General features: G+C 41.8%; 1 protein-coding gene across 1 annotated transcript in view; it reads left to right on the top strand.

Moving 5' to 3' along the window:
• Nucleotides 1–796: 796 nt before the first annotated feature.
• The window catches only part of BGN (biglycan), a 133,239-nt gene continuing 119,264 nt past the window's right edge, over nt 797–14,771 (top strand). Inside the window, exon 1 of the mRNA XM_040322892.1 lies at nt 797–1,136. The gene's annotated coding sequence lies outside the window, so the exon portion shown is untranslated. The remainder of the gene's footprint in view (nt 1,137–14,771) is intronic.

The following is a 14,771-nucleotide window of genomic DNA, read 5'->3' as shown; positions in this document are numbered from 1 at the left end:
AGATACGACGGCGTATCTGGAGATACGCCGTCGTATCTCTTTTGAGAATCTGGCCCATAGAGTGCAACATCTAGTGCAGCTGTGCATGGTAGCCAATCAGCTTCGAACTTCAGCTTGTTCAATTAAGCTTTGACAAAAGTTGCATGGTGTCACTATTAAATGTCCAGCAGTTTCACAGTGCTGATTGCTGAATGGCCAGAAAGTTGACAGATGTCAAAAAAGTTTTTATGCATTTATCAATGTGCATGTGTTATATGATGGTCATAGTAATTCTAGGGTAAACTTCCACTTTAAGGATACATTCCCATGGTAAACCTTCCTACCACAATATTATGCATTTCTTCTGATATCCGTAAAGTTCGCTAAACGCAATCCAAGGTAAGTAAGACTCCTGGATGAAATATCTGCTATGATCTGACTCCAAAAGGGGATTGTCTTTGCTAAACAAAACCATGTCATTGGTAAAAAAATATAAAACGTGCTCTAAGAGATCGAAGCCAGGATGTACATCCCAAAATGTGCACTCCATACCATCACTGTGCCGACAAACAGACCCTCTTACGTGGACACAAAACCAGAAAGCCACTTGCTATAATCAAAGCGCAACATATACGGAAACTTCTTTTTTTGAGATATAACCTGAGGATATTTTGCAGAAAAAAAATAAAATAAAACGTTTGGGAAAAACAGACAGATGTTGATGTTTTTTTTTTTATTATCTTTATTTGGCAGGTGTGGTGATAGAAGCCACATGTCAACGATATCCAAAGTCATTTACATGCATTATATTTTGAAAAGGGAGGAGGAGGAGGTAAGAGCTGAGCTTTCGAGTGCTTTGCCTGTCTGCAAGGAAATTACATCTTTAAACCTCACACACAAAACCCTGGAGCAGACACTGCCGAGTCCAGTCACTCAGACTAAGGGGGGCAGTAGGGTGGATGCAGCTTCCTCCTCCTCCTTCTCAAACACAAGAATTGCAAGTCAAGAGGGAAGAGGATTGTGAAACAATAAACTTTTTCCTGCAGAAGGGGACAGGAACTTTTGGAACCATTAAAAATAAAATAAAAAAGACATATACATTCAAAGTGATCGTCTGGGAGGAAATCATTATTTGAACCCATAAGGAAGAATACAAGGTAAACTTTTTTTTCTTTTATATATATTTTTTTGATTTTAGTCCAGCAATAGCAAACAAAAGCTTGTGTTACTTGAGTACCATGTCAATGCCTAAAGTTTTGCATGTTGGGATAGAACAGTTCTCGGTAGATGCTAAAAAATTGGTCATAGGTGGGAAGAACCTTTTTTTAGCGTTTTTGTAAAAAATATGAGGAATTTGGCTAGTGGGAATTTTTTGTCTGATTCAGTTTATTTTTATTTTTTTTAATCAAAGTGAAGACCTTGTCAAGTGATGTTCATTCTCAGGTGCAAGTTAACTTGTATACTTGTTAAGAGTTGAGTATTATACTTGTAAGTGTTTTCTGAATTTTTTTTACTTGACTATCAAACTTCGTATACCAGTATGAAGAACAAAGCTCAAGTGCCATAACCTGAATGGACTCGATTTCAAATGACCCAAAGACAGATCAGTGAAAGATGAATTCTGATTGGTTCCGATCAGTTGATACATCTTGTGATTTGATGTATTGAATTTGATTTTGGACAATCTGGATCACAAGTCATAATTAATGACCTGTACTCAAGTGTGTTCTAATAACTTAGTGTATGGATGAAAATAGTAACAATGAATAAAGAAAAGCAGCAATAATCAGTATCAGTTGAGAAAGAATTTTCTTTCCAAATTCAGGTAAAAAAATCCATTGACGTATTGAATTCGATTTTGGACAGTCTTGAGCACAGGTCATAATTATTGACCTGTGCTCCAGTCTCTTATAATAATTAAGTAGTATAATATATTGATGAAGAAGTAATGAATAAAGAAAATCAGCAATAATCAGTAGAATATCAGTTGAGAAATACATCTCTTTCCAAATTCAGGTAAAAAATCCATTGACTTATTGAAATTATTTTGGACAGTCTTAATTATTGACCTGTGCTCAAGTCTTTTATAATAATTAAGTGGTATAATATATTGACAAAAAAGTAATGAATAAAGAAAAGCATCAATAATCAGTATCAGTTGAGAAAGAATTTTCTTTCCAAATTCAGGTAAAAAAATCCATTGGACTTATTGAATTTGATTTTGGACAGTCTTGGGCACAGGTCTTAATTATTGACCTGTGCTCAAGTCTGTTATAATAATTAAGTAGCATAATATATGGATGAATAAGTAATGGAAAGCAGCAATAATCAGTAGAATATCAGTTGAGAAAGAAATTTCTTTCCAAATTCAGGTGTAAAATTCATTGACTTATTGAATTTGAGATTGGACAGTCTTGAGCACAGGTCATAATTATTGACCTGTGCTCAAGTCTGTACTAAAAAATAAGTAATTAAGAAATAATTAAGAAAGGCATAAATAATCAGTAGAGTATCAGTTGACACAGAATTATCTTTCTAAATTCAGTTCTAAAATGTATTGACATATTGGGGTAGATCCAACTTTGGCGCAACTTTGTGCGGGCGTAACGTATCCTATTTACGTTACGCCTCCGCAACTTTTTCAGGCAAGTGCCGTATTCTCAAAAAAAAAGTTGCGGCGGCGTAGCGTAAATAGGCCAGCGTAAGCCCGCCTAATTCAAAATGTGAAGAGGTGGGTGTGTGTTATGGAAATCAGGCTTGACCCGACGTGATTGACGTTTTTCCCGAACGGCGCATGCGCCGTCCGTGGAATTTCCCAGTGTGCATTGCTCCAAAGTACGCCGCAAGGACGTCATTAGTTTCGACGTGAACGTAAATTACGTCCAGCCCTATTCGCGAACGACTTGCGCAAACGACGTAAAATTTTCAAATTTCGTCGCGGGAACGACGGCCATACTTAACATTGGTGCGCCGCATATACGCAGGGGTAACTTTACGCCGGGAAAAGCCTAACGTAAACGGCGTAAATGTACTGCGTCGGCCGGGCGTACGTTCGTGAATTTGCGTATCTAGCTGATTTACATATTCTACGCGTAAATCAGCGTACACGCCCCTAGCGGCCAGCGTAAATATGCAGTTAAGAGCCGACGGCGTAAGAGACTTGCGCCTGTCGGATCTAATAGATATCTATGCGTAACTGATTCTAAGAATCAGGCGCATAGATACGACCGGCCGGACTCAGAGATACGACGGCGTATCTGGAGATACGCTGTCGTATCTCTTTTGTAGATCTGGCCCATTGAGTTTAATTTTGGAGAGTCTCTTGAGCGGGGGTCATAAATTATGTTGTGCTCAAGTCTGTTATATGGGTGTATGGGTCTGGAAGTAACTAGAAAACCAGTAGGGTATCAATAAGGAAAGAATTTTCTTTCTGAATTCAGATATAAATTATTAAAGAAGCATAGCACTCAGAGAGGGAATGGAGTTGGAGGGATCATCTACAGTTTCTATGCTTGCATGGAGTTCATCCTATAAGTAGTTTCTTGCTTTTCGTTTATTGAAGTACAATAGATGATACCTCCATTCGCATATCGAAACATTGACTTGGTACACGATACAATCAAGTGTTATTAATTTGCTCCCTTATTTTGTGTTGCAATCACCTAAAGAATAAAGATCTGCCCGTCTAGAGCCAATTGCACATTTTAATTTGCTATCGTTTTTGCATTTAAAGGATGATGATCTAATAATGATGATGGCAACTTAGTTAATAGGTTTGATAAATAATTAGAGTGTGTAGGTTACAGCTGTCTACTATTTGCATGCATCATGGATCGATGGGGTTATTTCTGGTGGTGGCAGGCTGACAGTTCGTTTGAATGGACTTGCAGAGATAGTTTCAGGAACATGATGAAAGCATGAATGAGACAGCAGTGAGAGCTCAGGACCAGCTAGTAGGGTTTCCAGTTACCGCCTGCGGAGAAGCCACAGGATTGCAGCCCTGACTTGACATACACTCAGCTTTTTGTTAGAAGGGTAGAGGCAGCACAAAACCCACATCGCTGGATGGCAGTTGTTCAGGGATGGATTCTTTACAGGGGATTGCAATTTTTGGTATTGTCAGCAGTTCTGTACCATTGGGTGTCAAAGCTCATCAACCTAGACATGCTTGGCAAAGAGCTGATGCTGGCTTTTTGCATGGTCATTTTCTGCCCCGTTATACAAATGCTAATTTATGAAAATGGGCACCTATGCAGAGTCGTTACCATTGCAACTCAAGCATCATATTTCAAATAAAACAAACTCAGGTTCCTATGAGCAAAATGTTCAGCTTTTTTTTTTTTCAAACTATACTCAGAATGAGTTGAGCAATGCAACATTTCTTCTATAGGAAATGATTCTAAAAATCTTTCATTGTTCTGACTCTTCTGATCCAATATTACATCAAATTTTGTTGGTTTCTAGGATTATCAGATATCCGTTCCCTTTGTTCTCCCTTAAACAAGCTTCTCGCTATGCCTCTCTGTCTTTAATCAAACTAATTAAAAACTGATGCAAATTATTTCATTCGCGTCATGGACCTTGTAAATCACATTTTATATGGTCGTGAGCCTCCATGATGAAAACTGGTACGTTCCTTGGGGTATTGTTAAGAGTGTTGGTTTCAATATAGTCTTATTTTCTTATGCCATTATTTTCCTATTTTACTATAGACATGTTGTGTGATGGTAGGTTTGGAAAGAGGGGATGCATTTAAAGGTGCACAGGCCAGGATTCAGAAACAACTTACGACGGCGTATCTTCAGATACGCCGTCTTAAGTCTGAATCCGGGCCGTCGTATCTTGGCGCCTGATTCAAAGAATCAGATACGCCAGAATTTGTCTAAGATACGACTGACGTAAGTCTCTTACGCCGTCGTATCTTAGGTGCATATTTACGCTGGCCGCTAGGGGCGCTTCCGTAGATTTCCGCGTAGAATATGCAAATGAGCCAGATACGCCGATTCACGAACGTACTTGCGCCCGGCGCATTGATATACGTCGTTTACGTAAGGCGTATGACCGGCGTAAAGTTACCCCTGCTATATGAGGCGTAGGCAATGTTAAGTATGGACATCGGAACAGCGTCTAATTTTCCATCGTTTACGATGTTTGCGTAAGTCGTACGCGAATAGGCCTGTGTCTAAGTTACGTTCACGTAGAAAGCATTGAGTATTTGAGACGTGATTCTGAGCATGCGCACTGGCATACGTCCACGGACGGCGCATGCGCCATTCGTTAGGCACGTCATTTACGTGGGGTCACGATTCATTACCATACAACACGCCCACTACCAGCCTACTTTGAATTACGCGGGCTTACGCCGGCCCATTTACACTACGCCGCCGTAACTTAGGACGCAAGTTCTTTGTGAATACGGTACCTGCCTCTCTAAGTTACGGCGGCGTAGTGTATCTGAGATACGCTACGCCCGCACAAACTTAAGCCAGTCTTTCTGAATCTGGCTAATAATGTTTAAGTGTCTACAACAAAGTTTCTCAACCAGGGTTCCTCCAGAGGTTGTAAAGGGGTTCCTTGAGCAATGAACAATTTCAGCCTCTTATATACACTATATTATCAAAAGTATTGGGACGTCTGCCTTTACACGCACATGAACTTGGCATCCCAGTCTTAGTCCGTAGAGTTTAATATTGAGTTGGCCCACCCTTTGCAGCTATAACAGCTTCAACTCTTCTGGTAAGGCTGTCCACAAGGTTTAGGAGTGTATCTTTGGGAATGTTAAACCATTCTTCCAGAAACGCATTTGTGAGGTCAGGCACTGATGTTGGACGAGAAGGTCTCCACTCTAATTCATCCCAAAGGTGTTGTATCAGGTTGAGGTCAGGACTTTGTGGAGGCCAGTCAAGTTCCACCACTCCAAACTTGCTCATTCATGTCATTATGGCCCTTGTTTGTACACTGGTGCGCAATCATGTTGGAACAGGAAGGGGCCGTCCCCAATCTCTTCCCATAAAGTTAGGAGCATGAAATTGTACAAAATGCCTTGGTATGCTGACGCCTTAAGAGTTCCCTTCACTGCAACTAAGGGGCCAATCCCAACCCCTGAAAATCAACCCCACACCATAATCCCCCCTCCACCAAATGATTTGAACCAGTGCAAAAAGAAAGGTCCATAAAGACATGGATGAGCGAGTTTGGGGTGGAGGAACTTGACTGGCCTTTACAGAGTCGTGACCTCAATCCGAAAGAACACTTGTGGGATGTATTAGAGCGGAAACTGTGAGCCAGGCCTTCTCATCTACAACAGTGCCTGACTTCACAAATGCTCTTCTGGAAGAATAGTCAAACGTTCCCATAGACGCACTCCTAAACCTTGTGGGCGACCTTCCCAGAAGAGTTGAAGCTGTTATAGCTGCAAAGGGTGGGCCAACCTTTTATGCTCATGTTTTATAATTACACTTATCACTTTGTTACCCTCCCGGCATTAGTATTTAGTTTACATTGATATAAAGAAAGCTATGGGTGAAAGATTCTAGTGAAACTAGTGGACTCAACAAACCCATCTGGCATCAGTTACTGTGACATACTACGTAAATGCAAATTGGTGAAACTTTAGAAAAAGTGAAATCTATGGAATCAATGACTCATTTTTATACAAAATAAGATAAGAATCCAAGATAAAATAAATATCAGTCAAGAGCAGTACAAGAGCATTTGGGTGCTGTCATAGCTTTCATATGTACAGCATCCAGGAAAAACTTTCATCTTAGCTACTACATATCTTGAAATGTACATTAGCATTCCAAGGTACGAACACTGCCAAAAAAAAATGTATACATATGAAAATCTAGTCTTTCCAAGTCATGCAAATCTCTAGAGCAGTGGTCCCAAACTGCGTCCCTTTACTTGCCTCTACCAGACCCCTTTTCTCCCAGTGATACTATTCATGGAACACTATTCCTCTCAATGACACCAATGATTGGACAACATTCCTATTCCTATTGATATTAATGATGGGGCACTATTCCTCCCACTTAAACCATTGATGGGCACAAACCCTATCAGTGACAGCAAGGGTGGGGCCCTTTTTTTCTCACTGAAAACACAGATGAGACACTATTCCACCCACTAAGGACAATGATGAGGTGTTATTCTTCCCACTAATACCAATAATGGGGTGCTATTATTTTCCACTGACACCAAGGATAGGGCACTATTCCTCCCACTGAGCCAAAGAATGGGGCACTATTACTCCCACTAACACCAATAATGGGGTACTATTTATCCCACTGACATCAATGATGCGGCTCTATTCCTCCCACTGACACCAATAATAGGGTACTATTTCTCCCACTGACACCAATCATGAGTCATTATTTCTTCTCCCACTATCCACAGATAAGTATTTTTTTTACTCCCACTGACCACCTACTCTGCTGCATTGTTTACTCCCACTTTCCACCAAGCCTTGGCATTTTTGCTCCGACTGACCACCAAGCCCGGGGCATTGTTTATTCTCACTGACCAGCGATACGGGTACATGTTCTACTCCCACTGGTCACAGTCCCCCCCCCCCCAAAAGCCTGAAGGACAGTGAAGTTTCCCTTCCTTTAGAAAGACTGGGGACCTACTCTAGAAATTATATATCTCATAGACCTTGTAAGAAAGTGGCACCATTACACCGCAACTCAGTTTTTTCTGTAAACACCAACAGAAAAGCAGTACCCTGGGAGGTCTGTGTTATCAACACCCACTCTCCTATAAGCAGTGAGTGGGTGTCTAACACCCCATTTCAAACCACAGCTTTAACCACAGCTCAAAGGACTGCCAGTAACCACCAAGAAAGCAAACAAAATTACAACTTGTTTAGTCTGTTGTATATTTGGAGAAGGACCTTTTAATGCATAAGGTTTGTCTTGGTAGTCATGTTGTATAGCTCCAGACTGCCCCTCTTTGGAACCAACTCCCTCTATCCCTCATTCCTCCCCAGCTGTCCTTTTTGTTCTGATGTATAGACATCTAGAAACATTTTCTTTTTAACTACCAAAAGTGTTAAATTACACACAAGCTTCTATCCAACCTCTAAATTATTATATTTGTTATAGTGCTATATCAGTAAAAGGGAAAATAGTGGTGAAAATGGACTTGTGGGTTTAATAAATTCGATTTTACGTATTCGTTATGGTCCCATACGTAAAAAAATTGAGAATTCAAGCTATATATAGGATTTTAAAAAAATGGTAAGGAGAGGTAAGGGTCAGTGATAAAAAGAATGCACTCAATAGGATCCACAGATAAATTCATTGAACATATACAGTATGAAGAATGGGAGTTTCCCCATGAAAGACCTTCTGCGTGAGCCCCTCTATTGGTCCTTTGGGACCCTCATACATCTTCCACTGCAGTAAGGCTAAAGCCAGTGGTCAACATTCTTGATATAGGGGGCCTTTGGTGCTACCCCTGACATCACCAAGGTGCCACATAATATTAAGTGAATATTTAGTGTCATAAATAGCATGCACAGAGCAGTATATGGTTAAAGACTTTGAGCATGACAAAAGAGATGGTAAAAAACTGCAGACATGATACACTGTGATGTTAGAGTCTATTGGCATGTTACAAGAGATGGTCAAAGACAGTAAACATGCTATAGGAGTCCTTGGAGACTCAGGACACGCTTCAGGGAGCCCCGAGGACTGCACAAAAAGTGCCAAAGGGCTGCATGCGGCTCCTGGGCCACAGGTTGGGCACCAGAGGCCAAAACACTCCTGATCGTCTTTATGAATATGTTAACCTGATATTTAAAGAAACACCTAGTCCAATTAGTGACTCTGCAAAGGATCCGCTCTTCTACCCCCTATACTCTCCTTACAAGTGCTCCCACACCACTCCTTGCTGCTTTGCAGACAGCATTAAAATGAATGCTATGTGTAAACCAGTTGGCTGCTATGCCCAAGTACTGTCATAGGTGAGATGTCACACGATCCTCCATATCCAGAAATGCTAAGAAGAAGAAAAAGAAGAATACAAAGGAGTGGCAAGTTGAGTATAAGGGGGTTGGGTGATGCCTTTTGCATGGGTAGCGTGACAAGGTCTCTTTGAGCAAACCTTTCACAAGAGATCACTGACTAAGCTCAGGATATAATAATGAGAAAAGTAAAAAAGACGATCAGCAGGTGTTTTGCACCCGAGTGGACCCATCTACATGTTGTATGTTCCTTCATGGGCATTTTTTGCATGCAACTTTAAAAGTGTTAGTGGGCCACTTCTCTTGATGCCCAAATCTAGGTTTTACCATGAAGCCCAACAAGATGTGTATTCCAATAGAATCAACTAGAATGACCATTATATGAAGCATTATCAACGTGTAGGCCATAGATAGCTACAAGAAAGTGTAAAATTACTGAGTGTAGTATAAACTGAGTGTAACTAAAAGCATGCCAATGCGCACACATTACCGTTTTGTGGGTACATTTGTGTTGCGTTAAGGCAGTCCATTACTTTTGAATGGACAACCAATGCAAAGCAACAAAAGAAGAGCCAGACCGAAGCAATTGTTTAATGTAGCATGTGTGGCATGTGATTTGTGGTGCCCTATAAGTTAATTGTAGGCTACTGTGGTTGTTTTTTGGGTTGCCATTTTAAATGAATTGCACTGCAATGCACCACACCAAGTGCTGTTTGTTACCTGCATTGTAGTCTCAAGAATTCATAGTACTCGCCATCCTACATGTGGTAAAGCTTGCATTTATTATAGTATATATTCAGTTTGCGAACAAACACCATGGGGCTCATTTACTAAAACTAGAGAGTGCAAAATCTGGTGCACTTTGCATTGTAGCCAATCAGCTTCTAACTTCAGCTTGTTCAATTAAGCTTAAAAAAAAACAACAACCTGGAAACTGATTGGTTTCTATACAGAGCTGCACCAGATTTTGCACTCTCCAGTTTTTAGAAAAGCAACCCCATGCCTGGCAATTAAAGTATTCCTAAAAGCTTGAACTATAAACTATGTAGCGCTTACCCCAAAAGGTGCTGATTGGTGTGATGGGTTCTCTGTTCTGCCTTGACTCTGAACGGCTCCATCCCCTCTGACACACCTATGTAGATAGGGGGATGCTGCAGACACCTGTATGAGATTAAGTACTGTATTAGTATCATACCACCATTGTATTATCATGTAGAAATAGACACCAGGCTTCTTTGTTGTAAATAGAGTAAGTACAGTATATTGCAATGCAAAATATATGGTGGTGCATAGAAGCAATTAACAGGTAAAGGAATCGGTCTAAATGCAATGAACTAACCGACATGAATACCAGGCTATAATAAGGCAGTTAATCCAGATCACAGTGGTACTAAACAAAATCAAACTAATATCTTTAGAACTGGTAAATGCAGCATAAACAGTGAACTGTATAAATAAACTGCGTAAACAGCAAGAACAGTCTTGCAGCATCTCCCTGCAATAAATGATCAGACATTTTCCCAGAATGCACTCAAAGCGGTACCCCTGAGAGGCAGTTACACAGTACCTGGTTCCTGACTTGTACACTTCAGCCAGCTAATAGTGGGGCCCAATCTGTATGTTGGTGCACTTAAAACCATCTCTTTTATGCAGTCCATACACTGATAATTATTTTGTTCAACTAGCAGGTTGAAGAAAAAAAAATTATCCAATTCCCCCATCCACACATTTAAGGTGGATGGAAAATCCTTCCCGCTGTGCTATTGTGTTCTGACAGGGGGAGCCTTGACTGCCGTCAGAATAAATAGATCAGTGTCGCCCTCTATAGTCAGTGACACTGATCATTTGTGAAAAAACAGACAGGCATGTTGTACACAAATCGATCAATTGAAAAGCCAGTATGGTGTCAGTGGGAGGAATTTTACCCTATTTTTGTTGTCATTGGAAGGAATTGTGCTCCATTGTTGGTGTCATTGGAAGGAATTGTGCTCCATTGTTGGTGTCACTGGAAGGAATTGTGCTCCATTGTTGGTGTCATTGGGAAGAATTGTGCCCCAAGGGCCAGATAGAAGCACGCAAAGGCCCACGGGCTGCAGTTTGGAGACCCCTGCTCTAGAGGATGATGATGGCACTTATCAGGTATCACAAACAAAAGTATGACCCTGGGTGACAATATTTATTAATCTCATTGGCTGCTGTGTACAATATTACCCATTCTTTCAGCTTACATACACAATTCTAAAGGCCCGTACACAAGATCGGATTTTCTGATGGGAATTGTGTGATGACAGGATGTTGTCTGAAAATCCGACTGTTTGTATGTTCCATCGGACAATTTTTGTCGGATTTTCCACCAACAAATGTTGGATAGCATGCTTTGAAATTTTCCAACAAATGTGTGTTATCAGATTATCCGATTGCGTATACAGAAGTCCTTCGTACAAAACTCCAAAGTACAAACACACAATGCCAGAAGCAATGCTAACCTTAACACAACATTACCAGAAGTTGCCCAAAGGGTGGCGCTAAAGAGCTGAAAAACCACGTAGACAAGTTCATGGCCAACACCCTTCGGACAAAAGTCCTACGCTTTTTCCATGGAAAATCCGATCATGTGTATCAGGCTTTAGTTTAACAGAACAACACAGAACCTAAACTAGAGGCAGACAGTATTTGGTTTCCTAGCCATTGGTATTCATTTTCCAGCTTCGTCTACCAAAGTTGTAAGTCCAGAATTATTTAGAGACTCATACAAAATTTGATCTTTAAAGTAGAGCACAGAAAATGGTTAAATGAGTTGTTTATAGCAACCAAGAGGTTTTACTTGGCATTTTTTATAGCAGGTCAGATAATGGAAGCCATTGCCTTATATATGAGATTCTGTTCACTGTAGGATATATAATATGTGACTGGTACAGACAGGTATAATTGATGATAGATGGTGTGCAGAACATTCCACACTTTTCACAGTCCTGGGAAGACCAGACTGATGGAAGGAAAACATTCATGATAAGCATGTCATGGTTGAATTGACAAAGGTATGGAATATTTTCTCTAATCCTATATCATTTGCCAAGGTTATATACAGTACACACGTGAGGTTTAATCTTAAGGAAACACAATCTTCTTTTAGCTGGAAATGATGGTCTGGGAGATACAGGGGTGAGTGGAGAGACAACATCTGGTCCCAGGCTTAGAGTAAATGAGCAGTATTGAGTTTACAATAGACTTGCTCAGCTACGGTATATGGTGTGTATTCACTAAGGCTTAGGTCATTGTTGGAATTGTGGTTACTTGTTATAGTAGCCAAGTTAAATCCATCTTTTTTTGCTTTGAGTATGCAGATCTGCTGCAAACTGATACCCAACTAGACACATGCATTTTGTTAAGTTCCCCTTAGAAAAAGAGTGAATCTGCATCAGGATGGAACATTGTTGGACACCAGCCCCCAAAGGGCATTTTTTTTTCTCAAAAGCACTTGTGGGTTAATGCCTGGAGTATCAGGGTTGGCAGTATTAAGCCACAAATGTACCAATTATTACAATTTTTTTTTTATTAGGTTTTCTTTTTCTTATACTTCTGGGGCTGGATTCAGGTACATTTGCGCTTTTTTTGCGGCGGCGCAGGGCAACGTTTGCCCCCGCAAATTTACTGCGCTGCCCTTGATTCACGGAGCAGTAGCTCTGTAAATTGCGTGGGCGCGCCGGCAAAATGCCCGGCGTAAGTGTGCGCAATTTAAATGATCCCGTAGGGGGCGGGAATCATTTAAATTAGGCGCGTTCCCGCGCCGATCGTAGAGCGCATGCTCCGACGGGAAACTTTCCCGACATGCATTGCGGCAAATGACGTCGCAAGGACGTCATTTGCTTCAAAGTGAACGTGAATGGCGTCCAGCGCCATTCACGAATCACTTATGCAAACTACGTACATTTGAAATTTTGCGACGCGGGAACGACTGGTATACGTAACATTGTCTGCCCCTGCTAATAGCAGGGGCAGCCTTACGCGAAAAACGCTGTACGGAAACGACGTAAACTGCGTACGCAGGGCTCGCGCAATGTTGTGAATCGGCATTAGTATGCAATTTGCATACTATACGCTGAGCACAACGGGAACGCCACCTAGCGGCCATCGCAAGAATGCAGCCTAAGATATGCGGGCATAAGAGCCTTATGCGCGCATATCTTAGGCTGCAGTCGGCGTAACGAGGTTCCTGAATCAGCATTCGTTACGCCGGGGCAAGTAAGCAATTGCGCCTGTGTAACTATGGTTACACAGGCCCAATTGCTTCTTGAATCCAGCCCCTGGATATTTGTGGCTCTGTACCAGAATAGTGTCTGGTTGCAGTCAGTAAGGCCTTGAGGTAAAGTCCTCCTGCCACAATGTCAGGACTAGGGATGAGCTCCGGCGTGTTCGCACATTCCATGTGCAGAGCCCGCCAGGAAGTCGGCACTGCGCTGTGCTAATCACAGGCAGGGAGACATTGTCCCAACGCGCGGCCGCAGAGATCGGGAAATGTCTCACTGCCTGTGATTAGCGTAGCGCAGTGCTGACTTCCTGGCGGGCTCTGCACGTGGAGTATACGAACATGCCGGAGCTTATCCCTAGTCAGCACCCCTATATTAAAGTCAGGTGGGGGAGCACACACTCTCTTGGGGCATGGGAGACAAACACCCTACACCTATGAAGATGTAATCAGCACATGTAGGCCCTTGACAGGACATAAGGGCAGGTGGAGAGGACCTGTACACAGGAGGAGCCTGCTGTTGCCTTTCTGTCCCTTCTGTACCTTATGGAGGGGGGGACTGGGATGGATTGAAAAAGGCCTTTTAGGCCTGGCAGGAGATCTCTGTGTGAGGCTGCTTCCCTGGAGGGTTCCTGTGAAATATGTACCTAGCAAGGAGGTGACTTGAGACAGCACAGTCCTGTGAATACTAATGACCCTGGGTAGAGGCTAAAAGGAAGATGGCTGCTAAAGTGTTGCACATGATTTGCTTGTAATGTCAAGTGACTCCAGAATGTATGTCCTTGTGATGTGATTGTAATGCCGTTTCCTGATCACCAACAGTAAAGTGAAGTTTTTTTAAACTAAACTAGATGTGGACATTCCTGAAAAGGTGTGGACATTCCTTTCTAGGGGTTAAAAAGGTCTATGGCCAAGAATGTCATGTGGAGGCCTATGGCAAGTAGCAGGGCACAAAATGTCAGGGAGTTTGGCCTCATCAGGAGGAACAGTGTTCTAGCAGGGTTGGAGTTGGGGTACGGACTTGTGCTGTTCCTCCAAATTCAGCCAACCATGAAGACCCTCTTAGGGAAAGGGAGATCACTGCTCTAGGTGGGTCAAACAAAGGGGAAAACCTCTCCTCCAGTTTAGAAGCCCAGGTGCTGGCAATGCATGTAGCAATAAAATAGGAAGAAGTTATGGACAGCGGCACTCCAAAAAAGTTTTTGCCTTTTTTTCAAAAAATGAATACCCTCTTACAGGTGTACGTGCAAGGTCTAGATATGTTGAGAGCAATCAAAAGGCACTTTTTAGTTTAGGACAGGGATGGAGGGCATAGAGGCATTTTCCACCTGAGAGAGTACAAATATGATATGTTGGGCTGGTTGTCTTTAGTGGAGATACTTCACCATTCAAACTGTGGGACCCATCCTGGGGTTACATCTTGTGGATACATCCGGGACACTGGCTCTCTGTTAGGACCTGCAATTACATCTAGCAAAGTGAAGTCTCCCAACATTAACTTTGCAGTTTTGAGACGTCAACTGCTGGAATGACGGGATCCACAATGGAAGCTGATGCTGAAGGATGTGATAAGGTGTG

This window comes from Rana temporaria, chromosome 9, assembly GCF_905171775.1.
Source record: "Rana temporaria chromosome 9, aRanTem1.1, whole genome shotgun sequence".
Lineage (NCBI taxonomy): Eukaryota > Metazoa > Chordata > Amphibia > Anura > Ranidae > Rana > Rana temporaria.
Note: the sequence above shows the minus strand (reverse complement) of the source record. Positions and strands in the feature narration are given on the sequence as shown.